The sequence below is a fragment of the Arachis stenosperma genome, chromosome 10 (genome assembly GCF_014773155.1).
Source record: "Arachis stenosperma cultivar V10309 chromosome 10, arast.V10309.gnm1.PFL2, whole genome shotgun sequence".
NCBI lineage: Eukaryota > Viridiplantae > Streptophyta > Magnoliopsida > Fabales > Fabaceae > Arachis > Arachis stenosperma.
This window is the reverse complement of record NC_080386.1, coordinates 82,768,713-82,783,830: the sequence shown is the minus strand read 5'-3', so window position 1 is coordinate 82,783,830 and position 15,118 is coordinate 82,768,713. Positions and strand designations below refer to the sequence as shown.

Here is a 15,118-nt window from a genome sequence, read left to right as displayed (position 1 = left end):
TGTTTTCAAAATCAATTTCTTTCCTTTTTCAAAGATACTTACTAACAATTAAGGATTTGATTGAACATCTCAAGTTTGTTGCCTTTTCTGTTGAGAAAGGATTAATGTTCAAATCATATCTTTTCTTGTTAGGCAAGTCATTAATTTTTAAAATCAAATCTTTTTAAAATTGTTTTCAAAACATATCTTTTAAAATTTTTTTCAAATCATATCTTTTTAAAATTGTTTTCAAATCATATCTTTTCAATCATATCTTTTTAATCACATCTTTTCAAAATAAGTTTTCAATCAAATCTTCTTAATTTCTAATTTCAAAATCTTTTTCAAAAATCACTTGATTTCTTTTTCACTTTGAATTTTCGAAAATTATCAATCAATTTTTCAAAATGTTTTCAAAATCTTTTTAATTGAATTTTCGAAAATTCTCTTCCCTTCTTCCCACATCCTTCTATTTATGGAGTACTACTCCTTCTTAATGCACAATTCGAACTTCATCCAATTAAAGTTTGAATTCTTCCCCTTCTTCTTTCTTCTATTTTTCTTTTCCTCTAACACCTCAAGGAATCTCTATACTGTGACATAGAGGATTCCATATCTTCTTGTTCTCTTCTCTTTCATATGAGCAGGAGCAGAGACAAAGGCATTCTTGTTGAAGCTGACCCTGAACCTGAAAGGACCTTGAAGAGAAAGCTAAGAGAAGCCAAAGCACAACTCTCTTTAGAGGACCTGACCGAATTCTTCAAAGAAGAAGAACTCATGGCAGCCGAAAATAACAACAATGCCAACAATGCAAGGAAGGTGTTGGGTGACTTTACTGCACCTACTCCCGACTTCTATGGGAGAAGCATCTCTGTCCCTGCCATTGGAGCAAACAACTTTGAGCTTAAACCTCAGTTGGTTTCTCTACTGCAACAGAATTGCAAGTTCCATGGACTTCCAATGGAAGATCCACATCAGTTTTTAGCTGAGTTCTTGCAAATCTGTGACACAGTCAAGACTAATGGGGTTGACCCTGAGGTCTACAGACTGATGCTATTCCCTTTTGCTGTAAGAGACAGAGCTAGAATATGGTTGGACTCTCAACCTAAGGATAGCCTGGACTCTTGGGAAAAGCTAGTCAATGCCTTCTTGGCAAAGTTCTTTCCACCTCAAAAATGGAGTAAGCTTAGAGTGGAAGTCCAAACCTTTAGACAGAAGGATGGAGAATCCCTCTATGAAGCTTGGGAAAGATACAAACAATTAATCAAAAAATGTCCATCTGACATGCTTTCTGAATGGAGCATCATAGGTATTTTCTATGATGGTCTCTCTGAACTATCTAAGATGTCTTTGGATAGCTCTGCTGGAGGATCTCTTCATCTGAAGAAGACGCCTACAGAAGCTCAAGAGCTAATTGAAATGGTTGCAAATAACCAATTCATGTACACTTCTGAAAGGAATCCTGTGAACAATGGGACAAGTCAGAAGAAAGGAGTTCTTGAGATTGATACTCTGAATGCCATACTGGCTCAGAACAAGATATTGACTCAACAAGTCAATTTGATTTCTCAAAGTCTGTCTGGAATGCAAAATGCACCTGGCAGTACTAAGGATGCTTCATCTGAGGAAGAAGCTTATGATCCTGAGAACCCTTCAATGGAAGAGGTGAACTACCTAGGAGAACCCTATGGAAACACCTATAATTCTTCATGGAGAAATCACCCAAATTTCTCATGGAAGAATCAAGAGAAACCTCAACAAGGTTTCAATAACAATAATGGTGGAAGAAACAGGTTTAGCAATGGCAAGCCTTTCTCAGCAACAAACAGAGAATTCTAAGCAGAACTAATCTGACTTAGCAACCATGGTCTCTGATCTAATCAAAACCACTCAAAGTTTCATGACTGAAACAAGGTCCTCCATTAGAAATTTGGAGGCACAAGTGGGACAGCTGAGTAAGAAAATTACTGAACTCCCTCCAAGTACTCTTCCAAGCAATACAGAAGAAAATCCAAAAGGAGAGTGCAAGGTCATCAACATGGCCGAATTTGGAGAGGAAGGAGAAGAAGTGAACGCCACTGAGGAACACCTCAATGGGCGTGCACTGACCTCCAATGAGTTCCCCAATGAGGAACAATGGGAATCTGAAGCTCAAAATGAGACCATAGATATTCCATTGGACTTACTTCTGCCTTTCATGAGCTCTGATGAGTATTCTTCCTCTGAAGAGGATGAGTATGTCACTGAAGAGCAAGTTGCTAAAAACCTTGGAGCAATCATGAAGTTAAATGACAAGTTATTTGGAAATGAGACTTGGGAGAATGAGCCTCCTTTACTCACTGGAGAACTAGATGACTTGTCTAGGCAGAAACTACCTCAAAAGAGACAAGATCCTGGGAAGTTTTCAATACCTTGTACCATAGGCACCATGACCTTCAAGAAGGCCCTGTGTGACTTAGGGTCAAGTGTAAACCTCATGCCTCTCTCTGTAATGGAGAAGCTAGGGATCTTTGAGGTACAAGCTGCAAGAATCTCATTAGAGATGGCAGACAACTCAAGAAAACAAGCTCATGGACTTGTAGAGAATGTTTTGGTAAGGGTTGAAGACCAGTACATTCCTACTGATTTCATAGTCCTAGAGACTGGGAAGTGCATGGATGAATCCATCATCCTTGGCAGACCCTTCCTAGCCACAGCAAAGGCTGTGATTGATGTTGATGGAGGTGAACTGATCATTCAAGTGAATGAAAAATCCTATGTGTTTAAGGCTCAAGGATATCCCTCTGTCACCATGGAGAAGAAGCATGAAGAGCTTCTCTCAAATCAGAGACTAACAGAGCCCCCACAGTCAAACTCTAAGTTTGGTGTTGGGAGGCCACAACCAAACTCTAAGTTTGGTGTTGAACCCCCACATTCAAACTCTAAGTTTGGTGTTGGGAGGTCCCAACATTGCTCTGAGTATCTGTGAGGCTCCATGAGAGCCCTCTGTCAAGCTACTGACATTAAAGAAGCGCTTGTTGGGAGGCAACCCAATGATTAGATTTTATATATTTCTCTTTGTTATTTTATTTTTTTTTAGGTTGATGATCATAAGAAGTCACAAAATCCATTGAAAAAGCAAAAACAAAATGAAAAACAGGAAGAAAAATAGCACACCCTGGAGGAAGAAGTTGCTGGCGTTCAAACGCCAGTAAACCTAGCAGTTGGGCGTTTAACGCCCAGTCTGGCACCATTCTGGGCGTTTAACGCCAGAAAGGGGCACCAGACTGGCGTTAAACGCCAGAAAAGGGCAAGAACCTGGCGTTAAACGCCAGGAATGGGCATCAGCCCGGCGTTTAACGCCAGAAATGGCTCAAAACGTGATTTTGAGCAACATTTGGTGCAGGGATGACTTTTCCTTGACACCACAGGATCTGTGGACCCCACAGGATCCCCACCAACCCCATTCAACAAGTCGGAATCTTGATGGTTCAAGAGTTCTATGCCAATGCATGGATCACCAAGAACCATGACCAAAGTGTGAACCCGGATCCAAAGAACTATCTTACTATGGTTCGGGGGAAATACTTGGATTTTAGTCCGGAAAATGTAAGGTTAGCATTCAACTTGCCAATGATGCAAGCAGATGAACATCCTTACACTAGAAGGGTCAACTTTGATCAAAGGTTGGACCAAGTCCTCACAGTCATATGTGAAGAGGGCGCACAATGGAAGAGAGATTCAAGAGGCAAGCCGGTTCAATTGAGAAGGCATGACCTCAAGCCCGTGGCTAGAGGATGGTTGGAGTTCATCCAACGCTCAATCATTCCCACTAGCAACCGGTCCGAAAGTACTCTAGACCGGGCCATCATGATTCATAGCATCATGATTGGAGAAGAAGTGGAAGTTCATGAGGTTATAGCCCAAGAACTCTACAAGGTGGCGGACAAGTCTTCCACCTTGGCAAGGTTAGCCTTTCCTCATCTCATTTGTCACCTCTGTTATTCAGTTGGAGTTGACATAGAAGGAGATATCCCCATTGATGAGGACAAGCCCATCACCAAGAAAAGGATGGAGCAAACAAGAGACCCCTCTCATCATGAGATCCCTGAGATACCTCAAGGGATGCACTTTCCTCCACAAGACTATTGGGAGCAAGTAAACACCTCCCTAGGAGAATTGAGTTCCAACATGGGACAACTAAGGGTGGAGCACCAAGAACACTCCATTCTCCTCCATGAAATCAGAGAAGATCAAAGAATCATGAGAGAGGAGCAACAAAGACAAGGAAGAGACATTGAGGAGCTCAAGCACTCCATAAGACCTTCAAGAGGAAGAACAAGCCGCCATCACTGAGGTGGACCCGTTCTTTAAATCTCCTTGTTCTTTAATTTTCTGTTTTTCGAATTTTAGTGCTTTATATTATCTATGTTTGTGTCTTATGATCATTAGTGTCTTAGTGTCTATGCCTTAAAGTTATGAATGTCCTATGAATCCATCACCTTTCTTAAGAATTGTTCTTAATTGAAAAAGATGAGAATTGCATGAATTTTGAATTTTATAACAGTTTAATTATCTTGATGTGGTGGCAACACTTTTGTTCTCTGAATGTATGCTTAAACAGTGCATATGTCTTTTGAATTTGTGGTTCATGAATGTTGGCTCTTGAAAGGATGATGAAAAAGGAGACATGTTACTGAGGATCTGAAAAATCATAAAAATGATTCTTGAAGCAAGAAAAAGCAGTGAATACAAAAAAAAAAGGAAAGAAGAGGCGAAAAAAAAAAAACCCGAAAAAAAAGAGAGAAAAAGAAAAAAAAAAAGAGAAAGAAATAAAGTTGTGATCCAAGGCAATAAGAGTGTGCTTAAGAACCCTGGACACCTCTAATTGGGGACTTTAGCAAAGCTGAGTCACAATCTGAAAAGGTTCACCCAATTATGTGTCTGTGGCATGTATGTATCCGGTGGTAATACTGGAAGACAGAGTGCTTTGGGCCACAGCCAAGACTCAATAAGTAGCTGTGTTCAAGAATCATCATACTTAACTAGGAGAATCAATAACACTATCTGGATTCTGAGTTCCTAAAGAAGCCAATCATTCTGAGTTCCAAAGGATAAAGTGAGATGCCAAAACTATTCAGAGGCAAAAAGCTAAAAGCCCCGCTCATCTAATTAATACTGATCTTCATAGATGTTTTTGGAGTTCATTGCATATTCTCTTCTTTTTATCCTATTTGATCTTCAGTTGCTTGGGGACAAGCAACAATTTAAGTTTGGTGTTGTGATGAGCGGATAATTTGTACGCTTTTTGGCATTGTTTTTAGTATGTTTTTAGTATCTTTTAGTTAGTTTTTATTATATTTTTATTAGTTTTTAGTTAAAATTCACTTTTCTGGACTTTACTATGAGTTTATGTGTTTTTCTGTGATTTCAGGTATTTTCTGGCTGAAATTGAGGGATCTGAGCAAAAATCTGATCCAGAGACTCAAAAGGACTGCAGATGCTGTTGGATTCTGACCTCCCTGCACTCGAAGTGGATTTTCTGGAGCTACAGAAGCCCAATTGGCGCGCTCTCAACGGCGTTGGAAAGTAGACATCCTGGGCTTTCCAGCAATATATGATAGTCCATACTTTGCCCAAGATTTGATGGCCCAAACCGGCGTTCAAAGTCACCTCAAGAAATTCCAGCGTTAAACGCCGGAACTGGCACCTAAATGGGAGTTAAACGCCCAAACTGGCATCAAAGCTGGCGTTTAACTCCAAGAGGAGTCTCTACACGAAAAAGCTTCATTTGCTCAGCCCAAGCACACACCAAGTGGGCCCGGAAGTGGATTTTTATGTCATTTACTCATCTTTGTACACTTTAGGCTACTAGTTTTCTATAAGTAGGACCTTTTACTATTGTATTTTTCATCGGGGGATCTTAGATCATCTTGAGATCTTTGAATCTTTTGATCATGTTTTTATGATTGAACCCTCTTTTGGGAGGCTGGCCTCACGGCCATGCCTAGACCTTGTTCTTATGTATTTTCAACGGTGGAGTTTCTACACACCATAGATTAAGGTGTGGAGCTCTGCTGTACCTCAAGTATTAATGCAATTACTATTGTTCTTCTATTCAATTCCGCTTGTTCTTTGTCCAAGGTATCACTTGTTCTTCAACTTGATGAAGGTGATGATTGACACTCATCATCATTCTCACCTATGAACAAAGTGACTGACAACCACTCTTGTTCTACAAGCATTCGAGGCTCTAGTGAATATCTCTTGGATTCTTTAACCGGAATCTTCGTGGTATAGGCGAGAACTGATGGCGGCATTCAAGAGAATCCGGAAGGTCTAACCTTGTCTGTGGTATTCTGAGTAGGATTCAATGATTGAATGACTGTGACGTGCTTCAAACTCCTGAGGGCGGGGCGTTAGTGACAGACGCAAAAGAATCACTGGATTCTATTCCGGCCTGATTGAGAACCGACAGATGAATTCCGCTATGACCGTGACAGGGCATATGCAATCGCTTTCAATGAGAGGATGGGAGGTAGCCACTGACAACGGTGAAACCCTACACGAGCTTGCCATGGAAAGGAGTAAGAAGGATTGGATGAAGACTGTAGGAAAGCAAAGAGACGGAAGGGAAGGTATCTTCATACGCTTATCTGAAGCTCTCACTAATGATATACATAAGTATCTCTATCTTTATCTTTATGCTTTATTCGTTTATCACTATACCCAATTGAGTCTGCCTGACTGAGATCTACAAGGTGACCATAGCTTGCTTCAAAGCAACAATCTCCGTGGGATCGACCCTTACTCACGTAAGGTATTACTTGGACGACCCAGTGCACTTGCTGGTTAGTTGTGCGAAGTTGTGTTTATGCCATGGTATTGAGCACCAAGTCTTTGGAGCCATTACCGGGGATTATTTGAATATGGACAAAGTAGTGATCACAATTTCGTGCACCAGCCATCACCTTCTTTCATCCACGTTAGCTTCCACGTTAACTAAGTTAACGTGGAAGTTAACGTGGCTTCCTTGGGGGTTGTGTGGTTGCTTTCAACGTTAGTGACAATGTTGGGTGTCACTAACGTTGTCGACCACCCTTGCCTCTTACGTTAGCTCCCACGTTAACCAAGTTAACGTGGGAGTTAACGTTGCATTTTGCTCTTAGGCCAACGTTAGTGACAATGTTGAATGTCACTAACGTTGGCTTCCTTCCCCCTTTTAACGTTAGAGGCCACGTTAACTAAGCTAACGTGGACTCTAACGTGGCCACTTATGAGCTTGGTCCAACGTTAGTGATAATGTTAAGTGTCACTAACGTTGGCTCCATTTCCTTTCTTCAAAGTTAATGCCACTAACGTTCCAACTTTCCTTCCTTCCACGTTAGTGCCCACGTTAGTGTAACTAACGTAGCCACTAACGTGGCTCTTCTCTACTTCTTTTTGCCTGAAATCAAACAAACAGAGTGCATCAAAGTCTTGCTCTTAATCATGGGATCATGCATCATCCAATTTATCATATAATTCATGCAAAATCCTCATGAAATCATGTAAAGTGCACAATGTATACTTGAATCAAGAAGTAAGTGAAATTCTACCCAAAACTAGCTTATTCCTAAGAAAATGCATGAAACTACCTTAAAAACAGTGAAGAAAAGGTCAGTGAAACAGGCCAAAATGCCCTGGCATCAGAAGCTTGCAAAGAAGTGGAGGAATTCACAGAAGACCACAAGGGAGTAGAGCTTGCGGAACCACTGGAAACACCTATCCCAAGGCCATTACCGCCCAATACAAACTTCAAGTGGGTAAAATCCTTAGCTTTTATCTTTACTTTTCCACTTGAATATGGTTTACTTGAAACAGATGGCCAGCTTAGAGCTCTTTGCGGCTTTAAGAGAAAAAGGGAAATGACTCACACTCAGAGCTGGTATGCAAGATTCAATGAGGTTTCACACTTCAATTTGAGGTGCAAGGATTGATGTCAAGCTCAATTGAAAGGATCTCGGAAGCTGTTTGGTCACTACAGTGAGAATTCAGATTACTTATCACCCGGTTGGAAAAATGCAGATCAAGACAAAAACGGGTGTAAAAGTAAAGTTTGGGATCCTAGAATCTATTGTGACATTCAACACCCCGGAAGCCTGAGAACCTATTTGGAACTGCTCAAGGGCTTTACGTGCCTTGTTTGGGACCCCAGAGGCTGTTGGCATTCCAAACACTGGTGGAGATTTCTGGATGAATTCAAGCACAAGCCACCATAACAGGAGGCTCATCAAATGTCCAACTTAAGGACTTTAACTAAAAGTGCTAGGTGGGAGACAACCAACCATGGTATGTTCATTCCTTTTCCATTTTAGTCTGTTTTTGAATTTTGATTGAACCTGTAATTGTGCATAACATTCATTGCATTCTGCAGACTTCAAAAAAAAAAAAGAATTTTAGTATTTAAATAAAGGGATACAAAAATTACCCCAATGCAATTAGAAAGAATCAATGCACATGGGACAAAAAAAATCAAAATTAAATGTGGCGCATGAGCATGTAATACAAAAGTGAGAAAATTTGGGTAGCTAGGTAAAGAACTTTGAAATCATAAAGTATGTATGTTAAGTGAGATCTTAGACTAATCAAGGATTCACTTTGTTAGCTCACTTAGCCTTATATGTACACCATTACCCTTACCTTAACCCCATTACAACCTGAGACAAGACCTCATGATTTTTGTATGTCTATATTCGATATTTGTTGATTGGTTAGATGAAAAACAAAGTTTTAGAAAGCATGACTACAAAAGAAGAGAGTGATTAACCCCAAACACTAAGTGATTAGAGAGTAAAGACAAAATCCAGTGAGGGTTCAACAGCTCATTCTCATATATCCATATTTAATTATTAATTGTCTTGCAAGTTGTGAACTATCTTAACTCAACTCAATTGTGACTGTGCTTTAATATGATTTGGCCTTAATTGTACATATATGATTCCTTGAAGATATGAATTAATTTAACTACATGTAAGCTTCATATACAAGTGAATAATAACTAGAATTGCATGACTCATTTAGGTAGTTTGCATTTAGGATAGATTGCATTGCATAAGATTCCACCATTTTACCTTTATTCTTTTCTCTTGGATTTAGCATGAGGACATGCTATTGTTTAAGTGTGTGGAGGTTGATAAATCCCTATTTTATGATTCATCTTGTGCTTAAATGGAGTGTTTTTATCAACTCTTCACCCACTTATTCATATGAATTTGCATGGTTTTACAATTCCTTCCTTATGATATGACATGTGAGAAAACATATTTCATATGCTTTAAAAATATTAAATTTAATTATCCTTTATTACCATTCGATGCCGTGATTTGTGAGTTGATTACTTTCAGATTTTATAGGGCAGGAATGACTTAAAGGATGGAATGGAAACATACAAAAATGGAAGAAAAGCACAAAATGGAGTTATTGAAGAAATTGGCAGCAACGCGTCCGCGTGGACGATGCAAACGCGTGCTTTGCGAAAAGTGGCATCTGCGCGAACGCGTGCATGGCGCGAACGCGTGGCTCATGCGAAACACAGATGACGTGGACGTGTGACTGACGCGACCGCGTGGAAGAGTAACACTCCAGATGACGCGACCGCGTGACCCACGCGGACGCGTGACGTGCGCGACCTGCAGAAATTGCAGTAGTCGGTCCCAGCAACTACTGGACCCTTTTTGGTCTAGATCCAAGCCCAGAGAACACAGATTAAAGGCTATAAATTAGGGAATCCATCCATTCATCAACATACATGATACAACATACATTCATACATAGTTTTAGGATTTAGATGTAGTTTTTAGAGAGAGAGGTTCTCTCCTCTCTCTTAGGATTAGGATTAGGATTAGGATTTTTATTAGAATTAGGATTTCATCTTACTCAATCACAGGTTCAATATTCCTTTTATTTATTTTCTCAATTTAACTTATGAACTTTTCCCTTGTTAGATGTGATTTCTTTTTTTAATAATTGAGGTATTTCAGACATATGATTTTTATTTAGTTTCTTATATTCTTGGCTTTAGTTGATTAATTGGTGACTCTTGAGTTATCAAACTCATCATGATTGATAATTGTATCTTTGCTGATTAATTTAGATTCCTATAACTCTAGTCTTTCCTCAGGAGTTGACTAGGACTTTAGGTGTTAGATTGATTAATCCACTTGACTTACCTTCAAAGTTAGAGGTTGACTGAGTGAGAGTAAAAATATAATTCTCGTCACCATTGACAAGGATAACTAGGATAGGACTTCCAGTTTTCATACCTTGCCAAGAGTTTTATTAGTTATTAATTTATTAATTCCTGTAATTCAACCCTTTTTAAAACCCAAAAATACTATTTTCCATAACCAATAATAAATCATACTTCCCTGCAATTCCTTAAGAAGATGACCCGAGGTTTGAATAATTCGGTTTATAAATTTTATTGGGTTTTTCACTTGTGACAACCAAAATATTTATACGAAAGGATTTTCTATTGGTTTAGAAGCTATACGATGAGCGGATAATTTATACGCTTTTTGGCATTGTTTTTAAGTAGTTTTTAGTAAGTTCAAGCTACTTTTAGGGATGTTTTCATTAGTTTTTATGTTAAATTCACATTTCTGGACTTTGCTATGAGTTTGTGTGTTTTTCTGTGATTTCAGGTAATTTCTGGCTGAAATTGAGGGACTTGAGCAAAACTCTGAAAAAGGCTGACAAAAGGACTGCTGATGCTGTTGGAATCTGACCTCCCTGCACTCAAAATGGATTTTCTGGAGCTACAGAACTCTAAATGGCACGCTCTCAACAACTTTGGAAAGTAGACATCCATAGCTTTCTAGCAGTATATAATAGTCAATACTTTATTCGGAAATTGACGACGTAAATTGGCGTTGAACGCTAAGTACATGCTGCTGTGTGGAGTTAAACGCCAGAAACACGTCATGATCCGGAGTTGAACGCCCAAAACACGTTATAACTTGGAGTTCAACTCCAAGAAAAGCCTCAGCTCGTGGATAGATCAAGCTCAGCCCAAGCATACACCAAGTGGGCCCCGGAAGTGGATTTATGCATCAACTACTTACTCATGTAAACCCTAGTAGCTAGTCTAGTATATATAGGACATTTAACTATTGTATTAGACATCTTTTGATCACTTTAGATCTAAGGAACATCTGGGGGTGCATAGTCCTTAGACCATGGGGGCTGGCCATTCGGCTATGCCTGAACCTTTCACTTATGTATTTTCAACGGTGGAGTTTCTGCACACCATAGATTAAGGGTGTGGAGCTCTGCTGTACCTCAAGTTTCAATACAATTATTATTACTTTCTATTCAATTCTCTTTTATTCTTATTCCAAGATATACGTTGCACAACACTTTGATGAATGTGATGATCCGTGACACTCATCATCATTCTCACCTATGAACGCGCGTGACTGACAACCACTTCCGTTCTACCTTAGGCCGGGCGCATATCTCTTAGATTCCCCAACAGAATCTTCGTGGTATAAGCTAGATAGATGGCGGCATTCATGGGGATCCGAAAAGTCTAACCTTGTCTGGGGTATTCCGAGTAGGATCCCGGGAATCCGGAAAGTCTAACCTTGTCTGTGGTATTCCGAGTAGGATTCCGGTATTGAATGACTGTGACGAGCTTCAAACTCCTGAAGGCTGGGCGTTAGTGACAGAGGCAAAAGAATCAATGGATTCTACTCCAACCTGATTGAGAACCGACAGATGATTAGCCGTTCTGTAACAGAGCATTTGGACCATTTTCACTGAGAGGATGGGATGTAGCTATCAACAAGGGTGATGCCTCCAGACGATTAGCCGTGCAGTGACAGTGCATAGGACCATTTTCCCGAGAGGATTAAAAGTAGCCATTGATGATGGTGATGCCCTACATACAGCTTGCCATGGAAAGGAGTAAGAAGGATTGGATGAATGAAATAAAAAAGTAGAGATACGAGAGGAGCACAGCATCTCCATACGCCTATTTGAAATTCCCACCATGGAATTATATGAGTAACTATTTACTATCTTATTTTCTGTTTATTATTAATTTTCGAAATCCATAACCATTTAATCTGCCTAGCTGAGATTTACAAGGTGACCATAGCTTGCTTCATACCAACAATCTTTGTGGGATCGACCCTTACTCACGTAAGGTATTACTTGGATGACCCAGTACACTTGCTGGTTAAGTTGAACGGAGTTGTGTCCACACATAGTTGAAAAAGCAATGAATTTTAGAAAATACAATAACAAAGGAATCACAATTTCGTCCACCAAGTTTTTGGCGCCGTTGCCGGGGATTGTTTGAGTTTGGACAACTGACGAATCATCTTGTTGCTCAGATTAGGTAATTTTCTTTTCAAAAATCTTTTTCAAAATTTTTCTTTTATTTTTCGTTTTTCCAAACTTTATTTTCGAAAAAAAAATTAATAAAAATACAAAAAAATCATAAAATCATAAAAACCAAAAATATTTTGTGTTTCTTGTTTGAGTCTTGAGTCAATTTTTAAGTTTGGTGTCAATTGCATGTTTTTAAAAAATTTTTCTTGCATTTTTCGAAAATTTCATGCATTCATAGTGTTCTTCATGATCTTCAAGTTGTTCTTGACAAGTCTTCTTGTTTGATCTTGATGATTTCTTGTTTTGTGTTGTTTGTTGTTTTTCATATGCATTTTTCGTTTGTTAGAGTCCATGCATTAAAGATTTCTAAGTTTGGTGTCTTGCATGTTTTCTTTGCATCAAAAATTTTTCAAAAATATGTTCTTGATGTTTATCATGATCTTCAAAGTGTTCTTGGTGTTCATCTTGACATTCATAGTGTTCTTGCATGCATCATGTGTTTTGATCCAAAATTTTTAAGTTTTGGGTCATGTTTGTGTTTTTCTCTATCATAATTAAAAATTCAAAAATAAAAAAAAATATCTTTTCCTTATTTTTCTCATAATTTTCGAAAATTTGAGTTGACTTAGTCAAAAATTTTCAAAATTAGTTGTTTCTTACAAGTCAAGTCAAATTTTCAAAAATTCAAAAATCTTATCTTTTCAAAATCTTTTTCAAAAATCATATCTTTTCCAATTTTTCCTCTTTTTCGAAAATTTCAAAAATCTTTTTCAAAATATTTTCAAAATCTTTTTCTTATCTTTATATCATATTTTCAAAAATTCACTAACAATCAATGTGATTGATTCAAAAATTTGAAGTTTGTTACTTTCTTGTTAAGAAAGGTTCAATCTTTAAGTTCTAGAATCTTATCTTGTAATTTCATGTTTGTGAAGTAAGTAATTTCAAATTTTTGAATTAAATCTTTTTATATTTTATCATATCTTTTTCAAAAATTTTTATCTTTCTTAAAATTTGATTTCAAATCTTTTTCAATCAACTAACTAACTTTTTGTTTGTTTTCTATCTTTTTCAAAACCACCTAACTACTTTTCCCTCTCTAATTTTCGAAAATATCTCACCTCTTTTTTCAAAAATTCTTATTGTTTCATGTTTTAATTTTAATTACATCTTATCTCTAATTTTCGAAAATCACTAACCCTTTTTTAAAATTATTTTCGAATTCTCTTTCTCTTCTCTTCTTCTATTTAATTATTTAATTACTAACACTTCTCTTCATCTCTCTTCATCTAAAAAAATCCGAACCCACTCTTCTACATTCTTCTCCCCTTTCTTTTTCTACTAACATAAAGGAATCTCTATACTGTGACATAGAGGATTCCTCTTCTTTTCTTGTTTTCTTCTCTTTCATATGAGTAGGAACAGAAAAAGGCACTCTTGTTGAAATTGATCCTGAACCTGAAAGGACTCTGAAAAGGAAACTAAGAGAAACTAAATTACAACAATCCAGAAACAACCTTTCAGAAATTTTCGAACAAGAGAAGGAGATGGCAGCCGAAAATAATAATAATGCAAGGAGAATGCTTGGTGACTTCACAAAGCCAACGTCCAAATTTGATGGAAGAAGCATCTCCATTCCTGCCATTGGAGCCAATAATTTTAAGCTTAAGCCTCAACTAGTTGCTTTAATGCAACAAAACTGCAAGTTTTATGGACTTCCATCTAAAGATCCTTATAAGTTTTTAACTGAGTTCTTACAGATCTGTGAGACTGTAAAGACGAATGGAGTTGATCCTGAAGTCTACAGACTCATGCTTTTCCCTTTTGCTGTAAGAGACAGAGCTAGAATATGGTTGGATTCACAACCTAAGGATAGCCTGGACTCCTGGGATAAGCTGGTCATAGCCTTCTTGGATAAATTCTTTCCTCCTCAAAAGTTGAGCAAGTTGAGAGTGGATGTTCAAACCTTCAAACAAAAAGATGGTGAATCCCTCTATGAAGCTTGGGAAAGATACAAGCAGCTGACCAAAAGATGTCCATCTGACATGTTTTCAGAATGGACCATATTAGATATATTCTATTATGGTCTATCTGAATTTTTGAAAATGTCATTGGACCATTCTGCAGGTGGATCTATTCACCTAAAGAAAACGCCTGAAGAGGCTCAAGAACTCATTGACATGGTTGCAAACAACCAATTCATGTACACTTCTGAGAGGAATTCCGTGAATAATGGGATACCTCAGAAGAAAGGAGTTCTTGAAATTGATGCTCTGAATGCTATATTGGCTCAGAACAAAGTGTTGACTCAACAGGTCAACATGATCTCTCAAAATCTGAATGGATGGCAACATGCATCCAACAGTACTAAAGAGGCAGCTTCTGAAGAAGCTTATGATCCTGAGAACCCTGCCATGGCAGAGGTTAATTACATGGGTGAACCTTATGGAAACACCTATAACTCATCATGGAGAAATCATCCAAATTTCTCATGGAAGGATCAACAAAAGCCTCAACAAGGCTTTAACAATGGTGGACGCAATAGGCTGAGCAATGGCAAGCCTTTTCCATCATCTTCTCAGCAACAGACAGAGAATTCTGAACAAAATACCTCTAATTTAGCCAATCTAGTCTCTGATCTGTCAAAGGCCACTTTCAGTTTCATGAGTGAAACAAGATCCTCCATCAGAAATCTGGAGGCACAAGTAGGCCAGCTGAGTAAGAAAGTCTTTGAAACTCCTCCTAGTATTCTCCCAAGCAATACAGAAGAGAATCCAAAAGG

At 38.3% G+C, this 15,118-nt stretch overlaps 2 non-coding genes across 2 annotated transcripts; both read right to left on the bottom strand.

Moving 5' to 3' along the window:
* Positions 1-1,161: 1,161 nt before the first annotated feature.
* Positions 1,162-1,265, bottom strand: LOC130959183 (small nucleolar RNA R71). The gene has a single exon (XR_009078278.1). It is a non-coding gene; the product is annotated as a small nucleolar RNA R71 (small nucleolar RNA).
* Positions 1,266-14,279: 13,014 nt separating this feature from the next.
* LOC130959144 (small nucleolar RNA R71) lies at positions 14,280-14,383 on the bottom strand. The gene has a single exon (XR_009078239.1). It is a non-coding gene; the product is annotated as a small nucleolar RNA R71 (small nucleolar RNA).
* Between the last annotated feature and the right edge of the window lie 735 nt (positions 14,384-15,118).